This window comes from Myotis nattereri, assembly GCF_964212035.1.
Source record: "Myotis nattereri genome assembly, chromosome: 16".
Taxonomy (NCBI): Eukaryota; Metazoa; Chordata; class Mammalia; order Chiroptera; family Vespertilionidae; genus Myotis; species Myotis nattereri.
The window spans coordinates 3,273,389-3,285,142 of record NC_138091.1 but is presented as its reverse complement, the minus strand read 5'-3'; positions in this window follow the sequence as shown (position 1 = coordinate 3,285,142).

Here is an 11,754-nt window from a genome sequence, read left to right as displayed (position 1 = left end):
AGTCTTGCGGGTCAGCAGATCTGGCCGAGCCGGAACAGGAAGGCCTGCTCTGCTGGAGAAGCTGCTCGCATGGCTACCACACACGCGTGCACACACACCGCCCACCGCTGCCACGCCGTTGGGACCCTGCCGTCCTCCTAGCAGACGTCCATGAGGGGCCTCTGAGCCACTGTCGGCCCAACACCCCCTCCCGGACTCCCAGGGGCGCAGGACAGGGCCCTGCCTCCTGTTGATGTGACAGGTGGGGAAACAGTGCATGGCCCAGAGTGAGCGAGTGCACGCGTGTGTGCGTGTGTGTGCGTGTGTGCATGTGTGTGTGTGTGTGTGTGTGTGTGAAGCAGCCCAGGCCCTCCTGACAGGCCCCTTTGGCCTCCACAGGGTCAGGGCCAGGTCACACCAAGCCAAGAGCCCATCTGTTTGTGATTTTAGGGGCTGGGGCCCTGGCGGGGCCTAGCCGACCCCAAAGCAGGATTCCGGGTCAGGAAATGACGCTGGGGTGAAGGCCCTCTGGGCAGAGCAACTGGATTCAGAAAACAGACCAGCCGTCAGCGTCCAGGCTGCAGATCTCCCATCTGACTGGAGGCCTGGTCACCTCAGAAGGCCCTTCGCAGAGGGAGGAGCACGGTACACCCCAGGCTGGGGAGCCCAGGGGGCTCAGGATTTACCCACAACCAGGGTTGGGGTTTGGAGGCAGGGAGGGGACAGGAAGACCCTGACCCAGCTCGGCCTGCACACCCCAGGTCTCCAGGAAAGCGCGTGGACTTCCATGGCCAGCACTGAACGAGGGTGGCCTGCGTGGGCGACAGGATTCCAGGAGAAACCAGAGGAAGTACAGAAGCACAGGGAAGGGAGACATGCAGGTGGGAGAAGGGGGAGTGAGGGGGGGGGCTGCCCCAAGAGGCCCCGCTCACCCCTCCTCTTCTCCAGGACCCTACCTACACCCCGTCCTCATTCACTGCTGGGGGCTGACCCAGCGAGCCCAGGGCAGCCAGACAGCCCCCGGAGCCGCCTCCGTGGCCCTCCCCGGCAGCTGGTGCTGGCTCACTGCTGAAGATCCCGGCTGCAGAGGGGACCCGCGGCCTGTGGCGAGCTCCTGCCCACCAGGCCCGGCAAAGCCAGACGCCCTCTGGCCTCCCGATTTATCTCAGGCCCCCGACAATGCGAGACGTGCCTGCCCTTCTGCCACTGCACTCCCATCTCTGGCGCTTGGATCAAACATCACAGGCGGTGCCTGCTGCCACACGCCAGCCCCGAGGAGCTGGGGCAGAGTTCAGTTCTGGCCTGGAGGCTCCTGACAGGTGGGCAGCCCTGTACCTCCTGACCCAATGGCTGTAGGAGGCCCACCCAGGTGGCCCCCTCCGTCCCGGGCAGGCACCCTGGCTGCCTCCCCACAGCGGGGCCAGCAGGTGGAAGCCACCCCTGCAGCCCCAGCGCTGCCCTCCCCACCCCCACGCTGTGCTATGAGCCCAGATGCGCAAAGCCAAGCCCATTCTGAAGGCTGCGCCTTGTATATCTGCACAGATTCTATTTCAGCTTTTATTAGTCCCAGATTGCTCTCATTTCCTGCTGTGTCCTGTGGATATCATTAACATTTCTGCAGCTTTTATTTTTTTCACATTCTCCAAAATGCATTACCCAGAAACATTATTTACAAAGAGAAAGTGCTATGACCAGTGTCCAGCCCTCCCCCGCTCCCATCAGCCCAGCTGCTGGTCTTTTCATTCAGCCGCGCTGCACTGCGGGCGGGTCCCCAATCCACGCGAGCAGCTGGATGCGGTGAGAGCATCTATCTCTGAGCAAAGACAGTTCAATTAAAACGCGAAAGCCCAGCGCCTGATGGAGAAGCAGCCGAAATGCTCACCCCAACACCCACCTCCAACCCCAGATGCAGGGCGGGGCAGGGACACGGGAACAAAGGCCTGGCATCAAAGGCTCGGCTCAGAGACAGCAGGCTCTGCCAGGAGAGGATGGGCTCTGCGTCTTTAAGGGCTGCCACGGGCTCTGTTATTAATCGTTACGAAGGGGGCTGCTTCCCAGGAGGGGGCAGAGCAGGGCAGACTGGGGGTTTGACCTCTGTGGGTCCAGCTGGAGGAAGACAGGGTGGGGGTCAGGGGAGCACACCCCTAACAGCCTCCCAGGTCTCCGGGTCCAGCCCGGCTCCCCCACCTGCCTCTTCTTCCAGACACTAGGCCAAGCCTTGTCTCTGAAGGAGGAAGGAAGAGGAAGTCAGCCGTGCATTAGGCACATTTGCACTCACATGACAACTCCCAACTCCCGGGCACTGGTCTTCCCAGGCCACTGGCGGGGAGCAGGCCCGCTTGGGGCGTGCCCTGGAGGCTGGCTCAGGGTCCAGCCCTTGCCTCCAAGGCCACAGGAGTCCCCTCATGGCTCCCCCAGCCCCTGACAGCCATCACCAGGGGGGAGAGAGAGCTGGGCGTGAACAGACCCTCCCACGGTGCAAGGCCAGCGGTCCTCAGCCCTCAGGGGCCTTTGGCAGCTGCTGGCCTCAGCAGTCCCTTCAGGCAAAGACCCCAACCCCGCCCTCCCCCAAAGGTGCTGTAGGGTGAAGGGCACCCCTGGCTATGGGTGCCCCAGTGAGTGCTGACTGCTCTGCCTTTTACAGGAAGGGGTGAGATGGGGAGGAGAGGCCTGCGTATGGGTGGCCCCAGGGGAGCCTCTGCGACCTGCAGCCCAAGCCCTGTCCAGAGCGAGGGTGGCGCCCTCACCGAGCCCCCACAAGAATCCCCACGTTAGCCCTGGCCGGGCTGACCCAGTGGGTAGAGCGCGGGCCTTGATTCCAGACAAGGGCACAAGCTGGGGTTGCGGGCTCGATCCCCAGTGTGGGGCCTGCAGGAGGCAGCCAATCAATGATTCTCTCTCATCACTGATGTTTCTATCTCCATTTCTCTCTCTGAAATCAATAAAAATATTCCTTTAATTAAAAAAAATTTTCAATTTTAGAGGAGGCACCTCGGAGCGTGACAGAGGAGGGTGTGCAGGGAGCGGCACCGGGTGCTCACATTCCCAGGACGCCAGCCAGGTCAGGGCCCGCTTTTCCTCAAGGAGCCAGACCCACCTGAGGGAGGTCCACTTACGGGCAACAGTGGCGATGGCCGCCTGCTGTCACCATGGCAGCCTCAGAGAGGTCACTGGGCCCACAGCCTCTCCAGACCCCGCAGCTGCTGGGCCGCCCGGGTGGGGCGCAGCCAGGAGTCTGGCTGAAGGTTTTCCTGAGACACAGGGATAGTGGGAGACAGAAAAGGGACAGACAGACAGAGAGAGGAAAGAGGGGGAGAAGGACAGAGAGTGGGAGGAGGAGGGAAAAGGGAGTGGGGGGGCCATTGTGCTCCTCTGCGTCCTCATTTGTAGCTGCAGGAAAAATATTTTTAAACCCAACCCATTCAAGCCTGGGAACGGGAAGGGGAAAGTCCCCGAAGTCAGGAAGCTGGGGTGTCCAAGGAGGAGCTGAGGGGCCACTCGTGGCAGGTGATGGACGCTAATAAGAGACCTCCATTAAAACGGTAAATCACTCGCCGGGTTGACTGCTGATCTGTGAGGTCTATTTTGAATCCTAAAGGCCTGGCTTGAATTGGGGAAAGAGAGGAGCTTTCAAGGACCCACAAGACAAACAGCCCAGTACCCACAGGCCTCTGGGACAGGGAGGGTCTTTTGGCCAGCGGCTAGTGATGAGAAGGGACCAGAGCCAGCTAGGGAGCCCTGCATGGGGCAGAGGAAGGCGTCCCAGAGAACAAGGAAGCCCCCACCCCGAAGTATGGCCTCCTGAGACAGTCCCTCACTTGGCACGCACCTCTCCGCATTCATGCGCCCGTGGTCCCAGCACGGGAGGCAGGTGTGAGGGCCTGGATACTGAGGCAAGCACTGGGGTGGGTGGGAGGGGAAGCAGGCAGACCACCCAGCCCCCCTCCAGATGCCCAGGTGAGGGAGCCCAGGCAGGCGGGCGTCTCTGGAGGGAACCTGAACAGGAGTAGGGGCTTCTGGACTCTACAGATGGTGGGAAGCCCTCCTGGGAGCCTGCTGATGGCATCTCTGCAAGGACCAGAGGCGGAGGCAGCAGGCACCCACGGGGCCCCCTGAATGAGGCCCTCCCTCAGGCGCCACCCACCAAGGACCCCTCCTGGTCCTTCGATGCCCGCCTGGGCACCGCTTGCCGGGTATGCTGTGCTGGTTCGGAAGCACCCCGTCCTGTTAGAAAACCACCGCCCGCTCCCAGGAGGGCCAGTGGCTGGAAGGCTCCCTCAGCCCAGGCCGTGTCCGGCCCCTCCACGGTGGCTCTCTGGGATACAGGGGCCCACAAGCCCGAGACTTGAGCCACTTAAGCCAGAGGCGTCCACAGTCTGGGTGAGGGCAGCTGGCCAACGGGGCTTCCCTGCTGTGAAGTCCTGGGGGCGGGGCTTGGGGGGAGCAAGAAGAAATTCCCAAAGCAGCTGTGTTGGCGTCCAGGCCTCTCGGGGCAGAGAGGGGTGTGTCGCGGAGAACTCACCTGCTGTCAGCTCAGCCTTATCAGGCTCTTGTGGACATAATTGTTTTTAGATTTTTATTCAACAAAGAACATCAGCACTCCCCCTGTCTGTCAAACTGAGGGAAAGACTACGGGTGGTGGGGCCGACCGCTGGGATGCAGACACTCAGGCCGGGGGCTCTGGGCCCAGGCCAGCAAGATCAAGAGGCTGACTCAGGGGCTCAAGGGGACCCACGGAGCGGGTCCCAGGCTGCCCTCTTCTGATCCCTCCCCCGCACTCCCAGGTCCCGGCCTTGCAGGCGGCTGCACAGTGTGGTTGAGGTAGGATCTGTCTGCTGGTTAGGAGAGGAGGCAGAGGCGAGGAGCGGCCAGCCTCTCACCCCGGTCTTGTCCTCCTCACCCCATGTGCCCAGAGAGCAGGACTTCCCTTGGGAAGTGGAAGCACCAAGGCATCAAGCCTATGGCTTGTCTGGCTGCTGACCGACTTGGTGGCCTTGGGCCAGCATTTTCACCGCCGAGTCTCAGGGCCTGTGCACCTGCTGCCTCCTCTGCTGGAACACTGTTCTCAGGCCTCGGCAGGGCTCCTCCCAGAGCCGGCACTGGCCTCACCCTCTCAGGTGGCCCCCCCCAAGCAGCCTGGAAACGGCACCCCGGCAGCTCCTCCACACCCGTGCTCAGCTCCTGCGATAAGTCACGTGGTCCGCACTGGTCTCTCCTCATGATAACGAAGATTCTGTGAGAGCAGGGTGTTTGGTTTGTTTTGTTCACAGCTATACCTCCATTTCCCATAACAATAAATATCCGTTAAATAATATGTAAAGTGTTGTATTGGCCTAAGAAAGTGATCGGAGCGAGCGGCCAGGGGGCGGGACAGAGCCCATTTGGGTGGGGACGGGAATCTGTGGCCACAGCCCCTCACTCATCCAACGAAGGACACGCTCCCTCCAGCCGGGTGATGTGCTGACGTGAAGTGGGCGGGTGAACGGAGCAGCCCCACTCACCCCCAGTGAGCTGCTGCCTTATGGGAAGGAAGGCCCAGGTGCCAGACTTGAATTTTTCCCTTTAAAACGCCAGAAATCAGGATTTTACAAAAAGATAAATCTCTTTTTAAAAAATGTTATCAACCAAGTAAAAAATTTAACACGCCAGATTTCAAGAAAAGCTGGCTGTGCTGTATCTGATCACAAGCTCCCAGGTGTCGCCCGCTGATGGAACTGACACAGAACTTTCCATGGTTGTGGGCAGGAATCTCGACATGTAAGTGCGCAGGCCCTTGGGAGGCACTCGATGAGAAGGCATGAGAGCAGAACGGGAGAGGCCCTGAGTCCAGCACAGACTGCGGGGTGGAGCAGCAGGTGAGTGCTGCAGGCCGGGAGGCAGGGCTGGCCGTGCAGCTGGCCAGTGGCAGGGAGGAGCTGGGCAGCCTGGAGAAGGAGGGGCAGAGAAGTGACAGGCACCTGGATGAGGCCCTAGCGCCCACCACCTTGCTGGCCCCGGCAGCAGTAACTGCGTAAGGAATGGTATGATGACTGGTGTGCGTGTGCCTCCTTCCCCAGAGTGCAGCCTGAGGAGGGCGGGGCTCCATCTGCGGGGTCCCGAGCTCTGTGCCCAGACATTGGCCCAAGTAGGTGCCTGTTTCATACTGCCTACTGCCGGGATGGTCGGGTAGATGGGACGCGTGGTCAGCTCCTGGCTGGGTTCATCACTTAACCCTCATCACGGTCTAAAGGATGCCACCCAGAGAAAGGGCTGATGATGCCAGGCCTGGAGGCATGAATCAACTGTAGCCAATCAGCTTACGGTCGGCCCTCTACAGCCCCTGGGTCATCATCCCTCCGGCGCCTGTGCCCACTCACCTGTCCAGTTCACTTCTGCTTGGCTTACAGTCTGCTGGGGGGTTTGGGGAGGAGCAGCTGGGTGCTGAGGGTGCAGCCGGAAAAGCACATGGCCCTGCCCTCCTGAGGCAGACAGACACACAGACAGCTGCTCGGTGGGACACCAGGAGGCCATGGGAGTGGGGAGAGCAGGCAGTCCGGGGAAGCCGGGAGAAGGGGAACTGCCTGATCCGAGGAAGCCACTGTGCGCAGAGCAAATTCTAAGACCAGCCTCCCCTCACCTGCAGGGAATGAATGAAGGCCTAGAGAGGGCGACCTGCCGGAGGCCCGCAGGCTGAGACCCTCCAGCTCCTCCCCCGTGCTCTTCTGTCCGACAGGGAGCGCTGAGCTGGAGGCCAGAAAGGGTGCTGGGGAGGTCCTCCCTGGGCCCCGCTTCCCAGAGGAGCCGGGAAGAGCCCCCCTCCCAGCCTGGCGGGGCGGGGGTGCTTCCAGGCGGACACCCCCCTGCAGCAGCCTGACAGCCCGAGAGGCAAGGCACGCCAGACCCTTCCGTTCCAACTGCGGGAGGAGCCAGGGGAATTGGCGTCGCCTCCCTCCCGGTCCCGGGGGAGGAAGCCTCCGGTCAGGCCGCCACAGTGTCAAATCCTCTCGCTGCCTAATTGTGAGACAGCGGCATTTAAAGAAACGCTTTTCTGGCCGCCCGCCACACCGCAAACTGCTCGGAATAATTTTATTATTAAGGAGAGAGAAGAAGGGAGGAGGTTGGAAGAGGGAGAGAGAAGGGAGAGGGAGGAAATGGCTGCGTCCAAGTCCGCGGGGGAGGGCTCTGCTCAGCGTGGAGCCGGCCCGCGCTCCAGTTGGCAGCTGACTCCGCTCACTGCGCACTCAGTCTCCACTCGGGGTGACGGGGACGGAGCGGCTCGGGCCTGACAACTGAGGGTGCGCAACGAGGCCATGAACCCTCCCGCCCCGGTCGACACCACGGGCTCCTTGGAAGGTGGGCGCGGACCACCCGGCGCCCCCGCGAAGGCCATTCGGGGGCCGGGGCCCGCAAGCCCCACCCCAGGCGTGCGCGGCACCGGGGCTCCCAGGCGCGCCCCGGCGCGGGCAGGGTTAACGCGGCGCCGCGAGTGCTGGAGCCCGGCGAGGGCCAGGCCCGGGAGGGGGAAGCCGCGCGGGGCGTGGGGTTGTTTGCGGCCTCGCCGCCCCCCGCGACAGATGCTGCCGCCGTGTAAGACAAAGGCAGCGCGCCCGCCGCCGCGGAGAACCGCCGCAGGACTCCCTCGGGGGCAGGTAAAATTTCACCTTCTATTTGTGTCCCCCGCGCCGCCCCGCCCGCCCCTCCCGTTTCCCAGCCTCCGCTCCAATCCCGAAAGCGCCACCGAAGACGTCGCGCCGCCTCCTCCGCAGCCCAACCCGCTGACCCCAGCAAGGTCACGGCGACCTCGGGCTCCGCCGGCAGCGCGCCCGACTGCCTCCTGGGGCGCCCCGCGTCCGCGATCCAAGGTAATTGGAGGCGCCGGAGAGGAAGGGGGAGCCGCGCTCGCCACCAGGCGGAGGCGCCGCCGGCCGCTCCGCCCCGCCCCCCAGCCGCGCGGTGACCCCGCCCCCGCCCCGTCATTCATCTCCCCGATTCCGCTGTCGCCGCCCTCGGAAGCCAGCCGAGTGCAGCAGCTGTTCCTTGCACACTCCACTTGACCAAAGATGATGATAAATGAGGCCCCGGCTGCCTCGGGGACGCGGCGGCGGCCGCGAGGGGCGCGCACAGCCCGCAGCCCCCTCCCCGCGCCCCGGGAAGGGTGAGGACGCACAGGACAGAGGCCGAGAAGCAAACCGAAGGCCCGCAGCCCTTCCCTCCCGGCGCTCTGCGCGGCCCCAGCACCCGGCGGCGAGGAGCCGGGCGGAGGGGCGCCCCGAACGTGGGGGCCAGGCGCAGATCTGGTTTTGGGGCGGGCGCCGCAGCCCCTTCCTCTCCGCCCTTCCCCTAATGCCTCGGTCCCCGCAGCGCCCTGGCCCCCACCCTCAGAGCCTCAAACCTATTAACGCTCGTAAATAATAAATAATGACACGCTTCCCTCCAACCGCGCGAGGTTGCAGGCGGGGGCCGCTGCCAGCTGCGCCCCGTCCTGGGGAGGGGACGCCCTCGCTGGGTGCAGGGGGCTTGGGCGGGCGGCGCAGCACACGTGCCGCCGCGGCGCGCAGGCGGGCACCCCGCCCCGCGGAGGAGGGGGAATCCCGCTCTGCCCTCCCCAACGCCACCTCCCCTGGAGTCCTGTGGCACCGAACGAGGCGAGAGCGCGCGCGAGCTCCCCAGCCCGAGAGGATTATTTTTAATCTGCCCCCCTCTCCATAGCTGCCTCTCCCGCTTGTGCGCCCGCCCGCCCGCCCGCCCCACCAGCCAAGGCCGCGGGCTCCTCACCTCGCTCGGTGGCTCCGGACTCTGAGCACCTCCCCCGGCCCGTGGCCCCCGCCCCTGCGCGGGCATCGCGCGGCTAAATCTCAGCCCGGAAAGGACCGATTAGGAGCCGCGTGCCTTTCTGCGAAATATTGGAACCGAGTGGTTGGGGGCGGGGAGCAGAGCGCTGTGGTCCCCTCGCCTCCCTTCCCGCTCGCATGGCTGCGAGAGGCGGCTCTGGCTCTAGCTCCGCACACGGGGGCTGCCGGCCCTGGGCGCCGAGAAGCCCTCTGGTTCCTGGTCTTTTCTCTTCTACGCCCACCCTTCAGTTATCACCGAAGCTGGAGCTTCTACCACAAGGACCCTCAGGCGGCGCCACCAAGTGGGGCGCTGCCTCCCCCACCTCCAGCCTCCTCCCTAAGCTGCTCCAAACAAACAGCATTTGAACAGCAGCGGCTGGCACACCAGCTCGAAGGCCAACACCGCCCGCGCCGCGCCCCGGGCGCACGGGGAGGCCTCTCCCCCGCTTCTTCCTTCTTTGCCCACCTTCGACCCTCCCTCCCAGCCCCTTCCCCTTCAGGCCCCGCAGCTCAGGCTCCGCCCCCTTCCTCAGGGGAATGAGACAGCAGGAAGTTCATGTCCACTCCCTTTACCCTGCTCGCCAAAGGCCACCCACCCAAACCCCAGCCCGTCCTCCCCAAGGAGGGCCGGCAGAGCCCCTGCAGGCTTTGACTCAATCAGTCGCTTGACATTTTCCAGACTGTGTTACATGCCCGATGCCGGCGACCCACAGCCTGGCCCCTAAGCACCTCCCTCCTGAACGAGGTGGGTGAGAGACACCCACTGCGAAAGGGGGATGGAGGAAGTGTGGGCTGCGAAGGAAGGAAAAAGGCATTCCAGCCGCAAAGGGCTGCCTGGCTCAGTGGCAGGAAAGAACACAACCTTCTTGGGAACCTAGATTTCTCTCCCCAGCTTAGCTGCAGGGGTGGGAAGGGGGGAGGGCACCCCCCGCCCCCCCCCCCCCCCCCCCCCCCCCCCGCCAGGCCTCTGGCCTGGATTGTCAGAGGCAAGAAGCCTGATGGGTTGGGGGCAGGAGAGAGGCATGTGGAATACAGATGTGAGAACAGCAGCTGCACTGGGCTTGCCTGATGACACCCTTGGGCCACCTGCTGGGCCCAGCAGCTCTGAAGGCAAGGTGGGTCAGGAGAGAGGGGGAGAGAGGGCCCCTGAGCACATAGGCGGGCTGCTCGGTTCTCAGGGGGCTCCAACCCCCAGCCAGCCCACACACCAGCCTGGGGCCTCCCTCGGATCTAGAAAGTTCTCAGTAGCCCTCAGACTGTGGGTATAACAGCAGCAGCAGCAGCAGCGTCAGCATACTGTCTGGTCCTCTCCTGCAGCCAAGGTGCCTTGATAGATTTTATTTCTAATCCTCAAACTGCCCTTCTAGGAGGTGACGTCACCTCTCCTCCCAGACCTGGAACAGTGCCACAGTGGGAAGGGGCCGCTCTGGGCCCTGTGCGGAGGGCCTCAAGCTTGCTTGCTCTTTCAGCAGCTGGGCATCAGGGAGGTGCCTGGGGCTTGAGGGAGGCAGGTAGAGGACAGTGAGGTTCTGGTTTGCTCCTTCGGAAATTTAAGAAAACTGGTTGGGGGGCAGGGGGTTTGGTGTGGTGGGGAGCTGGAGAGAGGCTTTGCGGCCACACTCCCCACCTGCATCCTCTTGCAGATCTAGTTGCCTGAGGCACCTCTCCTGCCCCCAGGAGCGTCCCAGCCTCTGCTGGCTCCTGGGTCACAGGCAGGCACGGTGTGAAGCCACACAGGCCCATTCGTCATCTGCAGCCCAAGTGGGAGCCCCCCAGCCAGGCACCACCCCCTTCCAAATGTGCAGCTGTTCTGATGACGAAATTACAAGCCATGTACATTGAGCAGCTTTCGGTGGGTATAGACCTCCTCCCCCCACAGACAGACGGCCACTATTCTGGGAAGGGTTCTCCGTCTCAGCTGCGTTCAGGGGGGGAGGACCCTTGTCCCTGAGCAGCTAGGACCTCGTCCTCCTGGCTCCCTCGCCCACCCGCTGCGGGGAAGGCCTGCCCCCGGCTCTCCTGGGTGGGGGTGGACCCTGCCAGCCCCCCAGACATGCAGCCTGGTGCCCAGAAGCACTAACCCTTGGGGAAAGCGGCAGCGGGGAGCCTTGGGTTTCGGCTGCCGCCTCCCCGTGGCGGGTTGCTCAGAGCAGTGCAGTGTGCAGGTGCTTCAGAGCACAGGCGGGGGCGTGCGTCCGTCCGGCTGTCTGACCCAGGTGACGGGTCCTGCTAGCATCCCGTGCAGTGGTGTTTGTCCCCAGCTAAAGGCTGTTCGCTCTTCCCAGGCCCATCTCCAACTGCACCAACCTCCAGAAGCTCCTCCCCCCTTCCCGGCTTCCAGTCACTCCACATCTGAGGGAGCCTCTCCAGCTGCATGCGGACGCCGCTGGCCCCTAGGGCTCACTTGCTCTGAGCAGGTGCAGGGTGTCCCCTCCTGGCTGGTGCCGTGGTGCTGGCAGGAGAGTGGCAGGCCTGTGGGACCGGGAGCTCTAGAGATGTCAGATCGACCACGGCCAGGCCGGCCAGTTGTGAGGACTGACAGGTGCTGGTTGTCGCGAGACATGAGACATGAGGGGAAGCTCATTTGCCCCCTGCCGCACCCTGTCTGTAAGTGCCGAAAGCCTCGAAGCCACACAGCTCTGGGTTCAAATCCCGGCTCTGCACACTATTGCTTCACCTCTCTGAGCGTCATGTTGTTCCTCAGCCAAAACCTGCTGATTACCACCACGCTGACAGGTTATCCTGAGCCGGAGTGAGACACTGCGTGGCACCTGGTGGAGGCTCAGTGAAGGGCAGTGCCTTTCGGCGCTCCAGTGGGGGTTGGTGGCGAGGACCCAGTCTTGTTCTCTGCCTCCCAGGGCCAGCAGGTGTCTGGGACAGAGCAGGTCTTCCGGAGGGCTTCAGAAGGGACATGACACCCCAGAGCTGGGGAGGGCTGCCAGGACTGAAGGTATGGCCCCTCTCC